Raw genomic sequence first — 14,964 nt, 5'->3', positions numbered from 1 at the left:
ATAAAGATAAAAATATAAACAGGAAAGGAAAGTTGCAATTGAAAAAAACGGATGGATGAAGGAGGGATAAGTTAAGCAGATCGATGTATTCTTTTAAACTTTTAACCTTTAAGCTGATACTATTACAAGTTCTTTGAAATGTAAAAATATATCTTTCAGAGCAATGTAAATTTATCATTGATAATTGGTGTAGGTATAATGTAGTCACATGTTCTGTGTTATTTGTTAGTTTTCTATATTACTAGTGGAACCTTTGTTGTGACCATTGAATTTTTGTGGTAGTTATGATCCTTTTTTTATATATCAAAAACCATAATTAAAAAAATTTAATAATCTAGACTACAATGAGATGATGGTTAAAGATGTTAGAATAAATTTATAAATAATCCAAATTATATATTTTAAATAATAACAACAATAAATAAAGTTAGTATTCATTATAGGAATGGAGATTACACGAATTAATAATTCAAATAATTATGACTCTTCTAATATTGAACAAATAAAATAGCTTTTAAAATTAAAAAAAATAAATAAAGAGATTTATGAATCCACCAAATCGGAAAAGATTTGGTCCTAGCCCTCGGTTTCGGTTTCATCCATTTTACGAATATAAATATCGTTTAATATCTGGTCCGCCACCAAACGTACTAATCGCGACAGACTCCTCGCGTTGAAGGTTGGTCTATGAACGACTTCCCCATCAACAAGCAAATCCCCTAATAAGAAAAAAGAGATTAAATTTGTTGACAATGGCAGTAAGCAACAAACATCAATCTAGCCCGTGTGTCGCACACGACCTACTACACGGGCTACCACACACCCGTGTGGCGTCGACAGAAAGCTTTTTCAGCTTTTTATCGAGTTGCATTTTCTGCGTTTCAGGTACAGACTTGGTTTGTTTTCGATACAAAAACACTTCCGAGCAATCTCGAACCTAAAATTGATCGACATACACTCGACTAATCACTTTAATGGTCGAATTAAAACCAACCCAACAACTTGCTCAATTAAGGAGCAATTAGAACTTACCCCTAACGCTTCAAACTCGGTTTGCTCACGAAGTAGTATGAGAAAAGTCTCGATCCTTCTGATTTGTTGCTGTCAACAGCACGCAATCACTAATAGAAAGAAAAGAAAATGAAAAGAAATAGTTTTGCACCAAGCAACGACTACCCAACTCACACATAACTTACCCTTTACCTACCAACGTGTAATCAGCGAAGAAGAAACGCAACTCCCTGATTGAACGAATGGAAAGGATACACAAAGATAAGAAAATTCAAGGGGACAATTCAACAACACAAGTAAAAGGAAGAAAAGGCAGCAAGGATGAAGAAAAGCGTTAGAAAAGAAAGAAAGAAAGAATCAAAATTTGGCAGAGGGAAAGGAAGGAGAGGGCGGCAGCAAAATGTTGACAAAGAATGAAAAGAAATTATGCCAAAATGACCGAAATTGGGAGAGCGAAAGGAGAGAGACGAAATCTTCAGTCTACGAAATCAAGACAACTCCACAATCCCATATTTTTCTCCTAAAAGCACTCCAACACTCCCCCACCACACCACTACTAATCAGAAATCCAGTCAAAACAACCTCTTGCCAAAACAAAGAGCAAAAATTATCCCCTTTACCCATATAAGGACTCAAACTCCAAACCCCCAACAACTTATCACTCAACTTAACCACCAGACCAACAAGCCCATTTTGATATAAATTTTGAAGGTTTAATAAAATTTTCAAAAAGTTACGAATATTATAATTTCAAGCAAAATTATTATTATTTCAAATGCATTAAAATTGCACAAAAATTTACTAAAATTGCAAAAAAATTGCACAATATTTAGTAAATGGTAATAAATTAGTCTTACGTATTCATTAAGTAATTATAATATTATTATTTCAACTTATTGGTTTCTACCTATTTTTGGGCTGATTGAACTAGTGAAGGTTTAATCGAAGTGGGAAAAATGATCACTTCAGGTTTCTAGCCTAATTTTAAAACTATTGGAGCTTTGATTAGGGCATTGTGCAGAGAAGATAAGGTTTCTCAAATAGTGAAGTTGTTTTTAACTGCGAGGTTGAAATCTATAATGATGTCATTAGCTCTCTTTGTGAGAAAGGACTCCATAAGGAGGGTCTTGTTGTATTTTCTCACATGATAAAATCAAAGATCCAACCTGATGTTGACATGTATAATATAGTATGAGATTATCAAGCGTATCGGGCCGATTGCATATAAATTGTTGTTACCACTTGAGTTAGAGAAGATTCATAATGTATTTTACGTATCGATGCTTCGACGATACAGATCTGACCCATCACATTTGGTTTCCCCGTCAGATATTAAAATTCAGTCTGATATGACTTATGAAGAGGAACTGATCAAGATATTGGATCGCAAGGTTAAAGAATTGAAAAATAAGCAAATTTTGTTAGTGAAAGTGTTATGGCATCGACACGGGATCGAAGAAGCTAAGTGGGAGCCCGAGGATACTATGAGAGAGCAATATCCAAACCTATTCATTGGTAAGATTTTTGGGGACGAAAATCCCTAAGGGGGGAGAGTTGTAATAGCCCAGTTTAGAGCCTAGTCAGAATAGTGATTTTGAAACCATAAATTCGAGGTCAGAAAATTATTTTAATATTAGTTTTAGTATCTATAGCATGTGAATAAGTATGTGTGAAAATTTCATGATTTAATTTCATCGTTTGTGTGCTCAATTTGATAAAATGACCTAATCGCAGAAAATGCAAATGTTGTGTTTTAATTGTTTAAGTACTTAATTACTATGATTAATTAAATGTGGGGTCATTATGTTGTTATTAGACCACATGGTTAATTGATGGACAAAAATGGGCTTATATTAATGGAATTTAAATGTGTTTACAAAGGTTATAATGGTAATTAGTTAATTACATGCGAATTAAGTAAAAACAAAGCCAAAAATTCATTTAGTTCATCCTTTTTCCACCGAAAATAGAAAGAATAGATAGGGTTTAAAGCTTTGGAGGTTTCAACATTAGCATGGTTGATTTGGTAAGTGAATTTTATTCGGTTTTTGATTATTTCTATATTTTTGTGATTGTTTCTTTTTATACTAGCTAGCCCATGCCCTAAATTTTGAGTTTCTTGATGAATTTTAAAAATTCCATTGATGAATGCTTGTGTTTTTGGATGTTTGGTGATGGAAAATAAGTGTTTGATGGAGAATATACATGTTTTACAAAGTGATTTTTTTGATGAATTTGCTTATTGTGGACTAAATTGAGGAATGTGCAAAATGTGGGGTTAAAATGTGAAATAAATGAAAGTTATAGGCTGCTAAAGGCTATATGAAAATTTGGCTAAGCTTTGATATTGAGGGATTTTGTGAATTTGAAGTATTTGTGAAATAAAGACTAAAATGCAAAAGTATGAAAATATAAGGGCTAAAGTATAAAAAGGCCTAATTGTGTGTTTTGGATTGAAATGAATGAAATGTGTTATTAAATAGTCAAATTTGAATTTATATAGATCAAGACGAAAGAAATCGAAATTAGATAGGGGGAAGTCGAAAGTGATCGAATAGTCGCTCATATCCGTTCATTTCCGTACGAGGTAAGTTCATATGCAAATAAAAGTATTTCAATTGAATTATATATGTTGATTGTTCTGGAAATGTATTGAATTGCTACGAGAGCTGAATATTTGAATTCGAGAAAGTATCAACAGAATTGAGAAATTCGAAAGCCCCGTACGAACCATAGGAATAGTATAGGACACATATGTCATGACATAGGATTCCGATGTGTGATATTGTGTAAGACCATGTCTGGGACATTGGCATCGATTAGAGATTACGTGTAAGACCATGTCTAGGACATTGGAATCATATATGATTTCGTGTAAGACCTTGTCTTGGATAGTGGCATCGATATATGATAACACGTAAGACCATATATGGGATATGGCATTGTACGAGCTACATGTACTATCTGAGTATCCTTATCAATTCTGAATGGTTCAATAGGCAATATTGAGAAATGAATGTATACGTGAATGAGTATCCGTTTCAGATACGTATAAAATATATATGTTATTCGAGAATGAAAGGTGAGTATGTTTATAATTAAGGACATGTGATCCATATGAGAAAGAATGTGGTTATATGCAAGTGATTTGAGAACAAGTGAACTAGATGTGAAATATGAAGTTTATATATGTGCTTTAATATGAATTTCATGAATAGCTTGGCTTATAATTGCTTTATGTGTTAAGTTTATTTTTATATGGCTTACTAAGCTTTTGAAAGCTTATTATGTGTGTGATTTCATTGTTTATAGATTATCGAAGCTACCGTGAGCTCGAGGATCATCAAGAATCATCGTCACACTATCGAGCAATCTTTTGGTACTTTTAAAGTTGTGAATATTAGTGTATGGCATGTATAGGCTAGTAATATTTGGATATGTTTTGTATAGTGAATCTTGCCATGTGATATGGCTTGAGATGAAGAACTTGTTTTCGTTATGATATGTGATGAAATATGGTGTTCATAATATGTTCATATATGGCCTAGTGAAATGGTCATTTTGAGTAAGTTTGATATGAGATCTAATTGTGGAAATGGTATGATTTTGGTACAAGTCTTGATGTGGAAATTGGGTGGTTGATCATAGATGAATGAATAGATTTGGCATGTTAAATTTGGTATGTTTTGGTATGGAAAATGAGTATGAGATTGATTGGTCATATTATGGCATGAATTGTGCATGTTTTGGAGTTGTTTTGGCTGCAAATTGGGTATGAATTAGGTGTAATTTTGTGCTTGTAGGATTGAGCAAAAAAAGAGTGGCAAATTAGCCTTACAAATGGCCTATTTTTGCCTACACGGGTAGGGACATGGGCGTGTGTCTCTTCCGTGTTACTTGAAAGCCAGTTCAAATTGAGCCTGGACACACCACACGGTCTCACACACGGGCATGTGGCAGGCCATGTGGCCAAGACAGTGAGTTACACGGGCTGGACACACAGACGTGTGACTGGCCGTGTGGTTAAGTCAGAGAGTTACACGGGCTGGACACACGGGCGTGTGACTGGCCGTGTGACCAAGTCAGTAAGCTAGCTAATTTTCACACGGCCTGGCATACAGGCGTGTCCAGTGGCCATGTGGATAAGTCAGTATGTATGCTCTGTTTTGTCATGGCCTAGACACACAGGCGTGTCTAATGCCGTGTGAGGCACACTACTTGTTCACATGGGCGTGTGACCTCGGTAACTTTAAAAAATTTTTAATTTTTGAAAAATTTTATTCGAGATCGGTTTAGTCTCGAATGTAACAGCCCGATTTTGAGTCTAGTCGGAATAGTGGTTTTTGGACCACAAATTCAACGTGGAAAAATGTAATGGCCTAAATTTTCAGAGGTGTCAGAACGGTGATTTGAGATCACTAAATTCGACAAATGAGTAGAAAATATTATTAATTTAGTGAGTATAAGTTAAATGTGAAGTTAGGAAAATTTTTGAAATAGTGAATAGTGCACTGGAAATAAATATTAAAATAATTAGAATAAAAAATAAGGTATCGAGACCTTATAGATTTTAAACCGAGCCATAAATATTTTTATAAATATTTATGGAGTGTTAAAAAGTTAGTATTAAAGTTTCGTTAAGAAATTTTAAAGTTTCGATAATTAATTGAACAAAAGGACTAAATTGTAATAAATGTAAAATTATGGGAAATGATTAAATAGCTTAAATGATAAAAGGAAGAGGGCTTAGAAGGTAAATAGACCCAAGGTCTATTTGGGCTGGACGGCAAATGTACAGAATCAACAAGAAAATAAGGAGAATTATGGGCAAAATGGGAATATTACAAAATTTACTTAATAAAGCTAGGATTGAAGTGGAATTATCTAGAGTTCTCTTTATTTTTCTGCATTCTCATCAGCTAAAACACCATAGAAGGATTTACTTAAGCTGGTTCTTCATATTTTTACTGTAAGTAAGTTTAATTCTTGATTATTTCTAGAATTTTTTGTGTTTTTGTGACTTTTACAACTAGGCCCACTTGTTGTATTCATTAGTTTTTGATTCTATGAAAGAAGTTGAAAGTTGCTATGAATATATGCTGGAAGTATATGATGATTTAGCATGGAATTAGAGCTTTAAATTGTTCATATGCTGATTTTATTGAAAGAATTGAATAGAAAGTGAATGTTTGGGACCTAATAGTAAAAGAGTTTGAAGTTAGAGTTTCATGTGGAAATTCTGAATTTCAATAGTTGTGAAATAATTTATAATGTCTAGGTAAAGTACTAATTGAGAAAATTTAGCTTAATTGAGGGGTTAATTGAGCAAGGACTGAATTGTATGAACTGTGAAATTTGGGGCAAAATGGAAATCAACATTTTGCACTAAAACAGTTTTGGACAGCAGCAGTGGTTTAACTTTGAAAAATCACCAAAAATTGTGGGAATTGAATTAGAGAGTTAATAAAATATTAAATTAAAGCTTATTAAGTCTAGTTTCTCATAAAAGAAACAGTGTAAGTAAGAAAATTGTAAATTATGAGATATAATAAATTTTGTGAGACAATGTCAGAATGATTTCGGGTTCCCCTATTCTGACTTTGGAAAATCATAAAAGATTGAAGAAAAATAATAATGAGTTATAATTTATATTATTAGAATCCTTAATGAGTCTATTTTCAAAGAAAATAAAAGGAAACATCATCTGAATTTTGTACAATTAGATAATTCATTTTTAGTAAAGAGTGGTCGGAACTATCAGACAGCAAAACAGGGGAAATTTTAAAGAATAAAATTTACTATTTGGCTGAACCAAAAATTCTAAAAATTTTATGGTAAGAATATATATGAGTGTTTCAAGGAAAATTAACAGATCTTAATTTAGAGCTCTGTTTCTCCAGATAAAAATAATTTAATGACTCTGACTCGGATAAACAACTTTGAATATACATGTGAGTGAATAGTGAAATTATAGTTAATGTTGTTTAAGTGTGTTATACACATTAAGGATGTGGAATGGAGAGGAGGAGGAAGAAAATTGGGAAATATATGAATGATTTGTGTATAATTGGTCATAATCTTGATTATAATTGATAAATGATGAAATAGAAATGATGCCTATATTTGTGCATTATTGGTCATAGTTTAAGCTCATGTGTGAAAATAAAGTTTCATAGTATGTGTGTATGGTATATTCGGTATATGATTTGGCATGAAATAATGTCATGAATGGTTTATGAATTAACACATGTTGGTAAGTGTGATACATGAATAAATGTTGTGCTCATCCATGCTTATAATGCTTATGCTATATGTGTAACATATTTGGTGTACATGCTTAGGCTTTGGCCAAGTAGTGGCTAGATTATGCCACGTTAAATTTATAAGTTATGCGTTGAAATGGTAAGTGCCTAATTGAAGATATGCTTGTGATCATGAAAAGGGTGGTAAGGTTTAAATTATGTAATCTCTAGTGAAATGGTTTATCATGTGGTTAGTTAAAAAAAAAGAGTTATGTTTAAATACACTAGCTTGCGACTATGGTTGAATGATATGTTTATATCTTGTGTGATGTGCATAGGAAACGAGTGTGGAAAGGTAATGAAATAGTAAGTTCATATGGCTGAAATTTAATGATTAAATGTTAATTTCATGAATTATATAGTGTATGATGATATATATTTGTTGATGGATTGAAAATAAAATAACAATGCGAAAACCGAATAAATGATCAAATTGAGCGGAACGTCGAATTTGAGTACTTCTGATCAGTGATAAGTGATAAGTAGTAGCTTTAGTTGCACTTATCTGATCAGTGACAAGTGATAAGTGGTAGCTTTAGCTACACTTATCTGATCAGTGACAAGTGACAAGTGATAAGTGGTAGCTTTAGCTACACTTATCTGATCAGTGACAAGTAACAAGTGATAAGTGGTAGCTTTAGCTACACTTATCTGATCAGGGATAAGTGACAAGTGATAAATGTGATCCGTGTAAGACGGTGGCAATGCTATGGCTTCAGAAAGTGATAAGTGATCATATGCAATACCATAGTTATATTATGGCAAAGTGGAAGTGAAGTACTCAATTTTTCATAACCGTTCCCTAATTTAATTAAGGATGGTAAGTGACAAATGGGCCCAAAAGAATTAAAGTAAATGAATAAGTGGTAGTGTATTTATACCAGGATGATGTTTTTATTTAAGCTAAAGTGATATTTTCATTGCAAAATTGAGAATTTCATAAATGTGTTAATGAATGGTATAATCGATAAACATTGAGTTAAATGGTAAATACGTATTAGTATTAAACTTAATGACATTGAATTGTATATGAATTAAATGGAAATTGCTAGTGATATGATTTAAATTGTGAGCATGAGAAATTGCGAATTGAATGAAATGGAAATGAATCATTGAATTGCATGAATATGTATCGGGTCTCATAGGCCCTATTTATTAAGATTATAATATTTTGAAGATATATTGTGAAGAGTTATAAAAGCATGTTAATAATTTTGAAAGTTTTAATTTAGATGAAATTTTATAACTCGGTTAAATACGTTTACAAGTGTATGTGTTCTGGTAATGCCTCGTACCCTATTCCGGTGTTGGATACGGGTAAGGGGTGTTACATCGAACCTTCTCCAAAGCATGTTTAAGGTCTCGTAGACCTTCTAAAGGGACTATATGCTTATGATTGAATGTGATATGATGTTATGTATGCGTAATGTATGAGAAAAATTTGGTTATGTTATGAAATGTTCCCTAGTCCAGAGACGGATATGGTTAGGGGTGTTACACACATAATCGAAAATCATACCCTCGTGCCACATATATCATACTGCAGGATTACCAGTCCAGGCTAAATCCTTTCTGTGACAAAAGCTCTAAATAATTCGATCTGGATTACTCGTCCAGGCTAAATCCAATCTATAACATATGCTCGAGTGGTCTATATCAGAATACCTGTCCGGGCTAAATCCTTTCTATAATGAGGTCAATAGGATTACTCGTCCGAGCTAAATCCCATCAGACATTATCATTTATAATTTATCATTTATCAGGCATTGTCATTTTATCAGACATTATCGTTTTATCAGGCTTTATAATTTATCAAGTATAATCGGGCATACGGTCAATTATTACAGAAAACATTCATACAATTCATACATACAACATTTATTTCAAACATAAAATAAACTCAATTGAGTACACGAACTTACCTCGACAAATGTTCGTGTATATAAAATCTACTATTTCAACATTTTCCTCTTTTTCTCGTTCTAACTCAAAATTTGATCTATCCGAATCTATACGAGTAAATTTAAAAGCAATTCATGTTTATTTCAATTCAATTTACAGTTTTGACAAAATTACCATTTTACCCTTAACTTTTTAATTAATGACGATTTCATCCTTAGGCTCGAAAAATGAAATTCTCACAATTTAATCCTTATTCCAAGCCTAGCCGACTTTTACATGTAACATTTACAGCCCATGTATTTCATAAAAATTAGAATTTTTCCATGAATTTTACAAGTTTACAATTTAGTCCCTTTTTCACAATTTCATAAAAAATCACATTGTAAAAGTTGTTTATCTACTAACAAACTTCCATTTTCTACCATAAATTTTCAATTTCCAGCATATTCATCCATTACATAAATTCTATACTTTGACATCTTTTCAAAATGATCCCCAAAATAGAAAGAACATGTTGTCCCGATCTCAAAAATATAAAATTACTAAAAACGGGACATGAGAACTTACCTAATTTGGCCATGAAAGCTTGCTTTCTCTTTCCTAGGGTTTCCATGTTTATTTTGGGAAAGAAGATGATGAAAAAGATGATATATTTCTATTTAATTTATTAACATCCTTTAATTTTTCCACTTTTCAATTTAATCATTTTCTTTTTCTAATTTTCCATGGATGATTTAACATAAATGTAACACCCCAAACCCGGCCTGGATGTTATGGCTGAATCTGGCGATGTCACATGGAATTGTGTTTGAAAATCGTATCATTGTTAAAACTGTTTTCTGTTTAGAACTTATCATGATCTTTCATTAATTCTCAAATTTTGATTCATTTCCAAAACGCTATACTTTGCGGAAGCTTTTAAAATAGTTTGTGTGTGCATGGTATTTTGATAAAACATTCATCTATTTTTAAAACCCGAGTTTTACCTACTTCTAGCAGATAAAAGTAGAAAACATTATAAAATCCAAATTTTAGGTAAAAATCCATAGAGGCCATTATTACAGAAAAATACCCCAAAATAAAACTTAAAATCGTAAATAAGTATCAAATAGCAAAAAGGAGTCATGTGGCCACCGCTGAGTCCTCCGTCGTACCGATCCGCCTATGTTTGGGGATTACTTGTACAGATTAAACAAAAAGGGTGAGTTTACGTAAACTCAGTGTGTAATCCCCATGCAAACAAACAGACAATAACAGATAATCTCAGTTTGGGCCTAAGCCCTTTTCAATATCAGTATCAGTATCAGTTTGGGCATTAGCCCATTTCAGTACTAGTAAGCATTAGGGCCTTAGCCCATCACAGTAAAGTAACAGTGAAAGTTATGTAGTTATAAAATCCTACCCAATCAGCCACTACACTCCATCTCCGTCCAACCTTACACTCCATGTGGAGAGATAATCAACCTACCCATCCCTACACTCCAAATAGTACCGAATGTAGCACTAGACAGTAGTTGCAGCTGAGTTGCCAGTAAGTTAGGCTTGAAGCCTTTCAATACACTTCCTCCAATCAATATCAATCTCCAACCCAATGCAATGCGTCATACAAACATGTAATGGTATCATGTATAATCAGTATAATGTGAATGACATGCTCAACATACAGGCATACATATCTATCTCATATAGGCATATAACAGTCTTTCAGTCATTTCAGTCAATTAGGGGTCTAGGTAAACTTAGCGACCCTATAGTAGGATCATAGTAGACTTGGGCGACTCGTGCAACCTTGAAAAACAAATTAGTGAAATTGGGCTCACACACCCGTGTACGGCCCAAATTGGCCTTGGCCGTGTGGATTACACGGCCTGGCCTAAAATATCATACGCCCGTGTAGCCCACAAGGCCCAGTTGGTCGAGCCTGTGTCTCTCACACAGTCTCTCCACGCCACCACACAGCAGTGTTATGCGCCCATGTCATGCGCGCATGGCCTGGCACGTCGATCACATGCCCATGTATCATCACACGGGCTACCACACGCCCGTGTGGCATCAACAGAGAGTTTTTTCGGCTTTTTACCTAGACGTATTTTAGTGTTTCGGGTACACACCTGTTTCGTTTCCGACATTTAATCACTCCCGAGCACTCAAGAACCTATATTCGACAATTAGAAACTCAATCTCAGTCATTTAATCTGAATTACTTAGAATAGTAAATTCCCAAAACTATCGACAACCTTACCTCACTTAAGCAACCCCGATTTTTTCTACAATCACAGCGTCAATTGAGATCTACTAGCCCCTTGATTTGTGCCTAATCAGAATATGGCTCACATCAAACAGAGATTCATTGAATAATATAGAGAAGAACTCACTTACCAACTTACCGAATGACACAATCGCACGTTTGCCCAAATGGTGAAGAAGGAAAAGAAAAGGAGAGAACTACTATGAGATTTTCAACAGAGATAGGATCAAAAAGAAAAAAAGAAAAATACAGTAACACGGTGACGAAGAAAATACTAGAGAAGACACGAAAGAATCAACTGAAATTCGGCAGGGAGTCTTTTACGAAAATGTTAGAATTTGAGAAAGTTGATATTCTTAAAAACATAATTAATCCCGATTATGATAACTCCCCTATCTAAGTCTCCTTAATTATCTCCATCAACCTCTCCACTATCAGAATTTTAGTCCATATCAAACTTTCACACGACACAAGCAACAAATAAATCCCTTATTTGCAAAAGGATTCGAACTCAGGACCTTAAAAATAACCAACACTTCACTTAACCACAGACCAACAAGCCCATTCTGTTAATAATTTACCAACAACTAATTAAGAACCTACTGACTAGAGATAGAGATTTATTCATAAAAACAAAAATTTTCCCAAGCTAAGGCTTGAACTTAGGACCTCTCACATACACCCAGAACACTTAACCACTGAAGCAGATACATACTTTTGTCACAGAAACATGGAATCATATATACCAATTTTTTTGGGGCGTTACAATAAATATCTACTAAATTTTATTTAACGGTCTAATTACCATATAAGGACCTCCAATTTAAAGTTCTATAGCTATTTAATCCCTTTAGCTATTAAAACTCAACTTTTGAACTTTGTGCAATTTGGTCCTTTTTCAAATTAAACATGTAATCGGTAAAATTTCTTTACGAAATTTTCACACAATATTATTATCATACTGTAGATTATAAAATAATATTTAAATATTTTTTCTTTCCGAACTCGGATCTGTGGTCCCGTAACCACTATTCTAATTTCTATAAAAAATAGACTATTACAAGAAGTGGAAAGTTATGAACATGAAAAATTTATGTTTGATGAGCTCATACATGTTTATTGGTGTTTATATGACTAAATGATTTTTGAGGATATGTGTTAGGCTTTTGGCCATATTGTTTGGAATATATTTTGTATGCTTACCTTATATGTGAAATAATGGTAAGTTAAATTTCATGTTATAAGAACTTAGTAAGCATTAAATACTTACTCTGTTTCATTTTCTCTATTTTATAGTACTTCAAAAGCTCGTTGGGTTAGAAGCTTGGCGAAGATATCTCACACTATCCATCAGCCCATTTCGGTATATATAAAAAATTTAATTTGGTTATTAAAGAATGGCTTAATGAATAAAGTCTTCTAAAGTATCATTTATGTTTTCTTTGTTATTTGTTATAAACATCAACACTGCGCTTAGACTTCTTCCTCCCCTTACAAACAAAAAACACCAAACACACAATTATCACTAGGGTTCAAAAACTCTAATATCTAATATGAAATGAAAAGGAATAAAAAGGAGCATCAAGGATAAAAAAGAAAGAAGGTACGTAGCATAGGTGAAGAAAGGTGAAGAAGAGAACAACAATTGTCTACTCAACAGGGTCCTTAGAGATACTTGCCTTTTTAAGTAAAAATTTGATGCGATTTTTGAATTGTATCATAGTCCTCTATATAAGTAGTTAGACATTAAGGTTCAGTTAGTCTGTTAGTCAACACTCTTATATAATATGTACAATACCTTTGCATTAATGAATGGCTTAATGGATAAAGTCTTTTTAAGTATTATTTATGTTTTCTTTTTTATATTTTAAAAACTTCAACACTACGCTTAGACTTCCTCCACCATTTACAAACAAAAAACGCCAAACACACAATTATCACTAGGGTTCAAAAACTCTAATATTTGATATGCAATGAAAAAGAATGAAAACGAGCATTAAGGACAAAAAGGAAAGAAGAAACGTAGCATAGGTAAAGAAAGATGAAGAAGGGAGCAGCAATTGTCTACCCAACAGGGTCCTTAGAGATACTTGCCTTTTCAAGTAAATATTTCATGTGATTTCGAAATTGTGTCATAGTCCTCTATATAAGTAGTGAGTCGTTAAGGTTCAGTTAGTTTGTTAGTCAACACTCCTATATAATATGTACAGCGCTTTTGCATTAAAGAATGGCTTAATCAATAAAGTTTTCTTAAGTATCATTTCTCTTTTCTTTGTTATTTGTTATAAACTTCAACACTACGCTTAGACTTCTTCCTCTCCTTACAAACAAAAAATGCAAAACACACAATTATCACTTGGGGTCAAAAACTCTAATATTTGATATGAAATGAAAAAGAATGAAAAGGAGCATTAAGGTCAAAAAGGAAAGAAGGCACGTAGCATAGGTGAAGAAAGTGAAGAAGGGAGCAACAATTGTCTGTACAATAGGGTCCTTAGAGATACTTGCCTTTTCAAGTAAATAATTCATGCGATTTTCAAATTGTATCATAGTCCTCTATATAAGTAGTTAGCCGTTAAGGTTCAGTTAGTCTGTTAGTCGACACTCCTATATAATATGTATAGCGCCTTTGCATTAAAGAATGGCTTTATGAATAAAGACTTTTTAAGTTTCATTTATGTTTTCTTTGTTATTTGTAATAAACTTCAACACTAAACTTAGACTTCTTCCTCTCATTACAAAATAAAAATGCCAAACACACAATTATCACTAGGGTTCAAAAACTCCAATATCTGATATGGAATGAAAAAGAATAAAAATGAGCCTTAACGACGAAAAGGAAAGAAGGCACGTAGAAGAGGTGAAGAAAGGTGAATAAGGGAGCAGAAGGGAGCAGCAATTGTCTGCTCAACAGGGTCCTCAGAGATACTTGCCTTTTCAAGTAAATATTTCATGCGATTTCCAAATTGTATCATAGTCCTCTATATAAGTAGTTAGCCTTTAAGGTTTAGTTAGTCTGTTAGTCAGCACTCCGATATAATATGCACAGCACCTTTGCATTAAAGAATGGCTTAATGAATAAAGTCTTCTTAAGTATCATTTATGTTTTCTTTCTTATTTATTATAAACATGAATACTGCGCTTAGACTTCTTCCTCCCCTTACAAATAAAAAACGCCAAACACACAATTATCACTAGGGTTCAAAAATTCTAACATCTGATATGAAATGAAAAAGAATAAAAAGGAGCATTAAGGACAAAAAAGAAAGTGAAGAAAGGTGAAGAAGGGAGCAGCAATTGTCAACTCAACAGGGTCCTTAGAGTTACTTGCCTTTTTAAGTAAATATTTCATGCGATTTACAATTTGTATCTTAGTGCTATATATAAGTAGTTAGCCGTTAAGGTTTAGTTAGTCTGTTAGTCAACACTATTATATAATATGTACAGTGCCTTTGCATTAAAGAACAGCTTAATGAATAAAGTATTCTTAAATATCATTTA

The 14,964-nt window shown here is 33.1% G+C and overlaps 1 long non-coding RNA gene across 1 annotated transcript; it reads right to left on the bottom strand.

The window, feature by feature from the left end:
• Window positions 1–424: 424 nt before the first annotated feature.
• LOC121215526 (uncharacterized) lies at window positions 425–1,655 on the bottom strand. Its single transcript, XR_005911432.1, has 3 exons — window positions 1,197–1,655; window positions 1,033–1,101; window positions 425–719 (listed from the first exon to the last, which is right to left on the bottom strand). It is a non-coding gene; the product is annotated as an uncharacterized lncRNA (long non-coding RNA).
• Window positions 1,656–14,964: the final 13,309 nt, after the last annotated feature.

This window comes from Gossypium hirsutum, chromosome D03 (assembly GCF_007990345.1).
Source record: "Gossypium hirsutum isolate 1008001.06 chromosome D03, Gossypium_hirsutum_v2.1, whole genome shotgun sequence".
NCBI classification, from domain to species: domain Eukaryota; kingdom Viridiplantae; phylum Streptophyta; class Magnoliopsida; order Malvales; family Malvaceae; genus Gossypium; species Gossypium hirsutum.
Note: the sequence above shows the minus strand (reverse complement) of the source record. Positions and strands in the feature narration are given on the sequence as shown.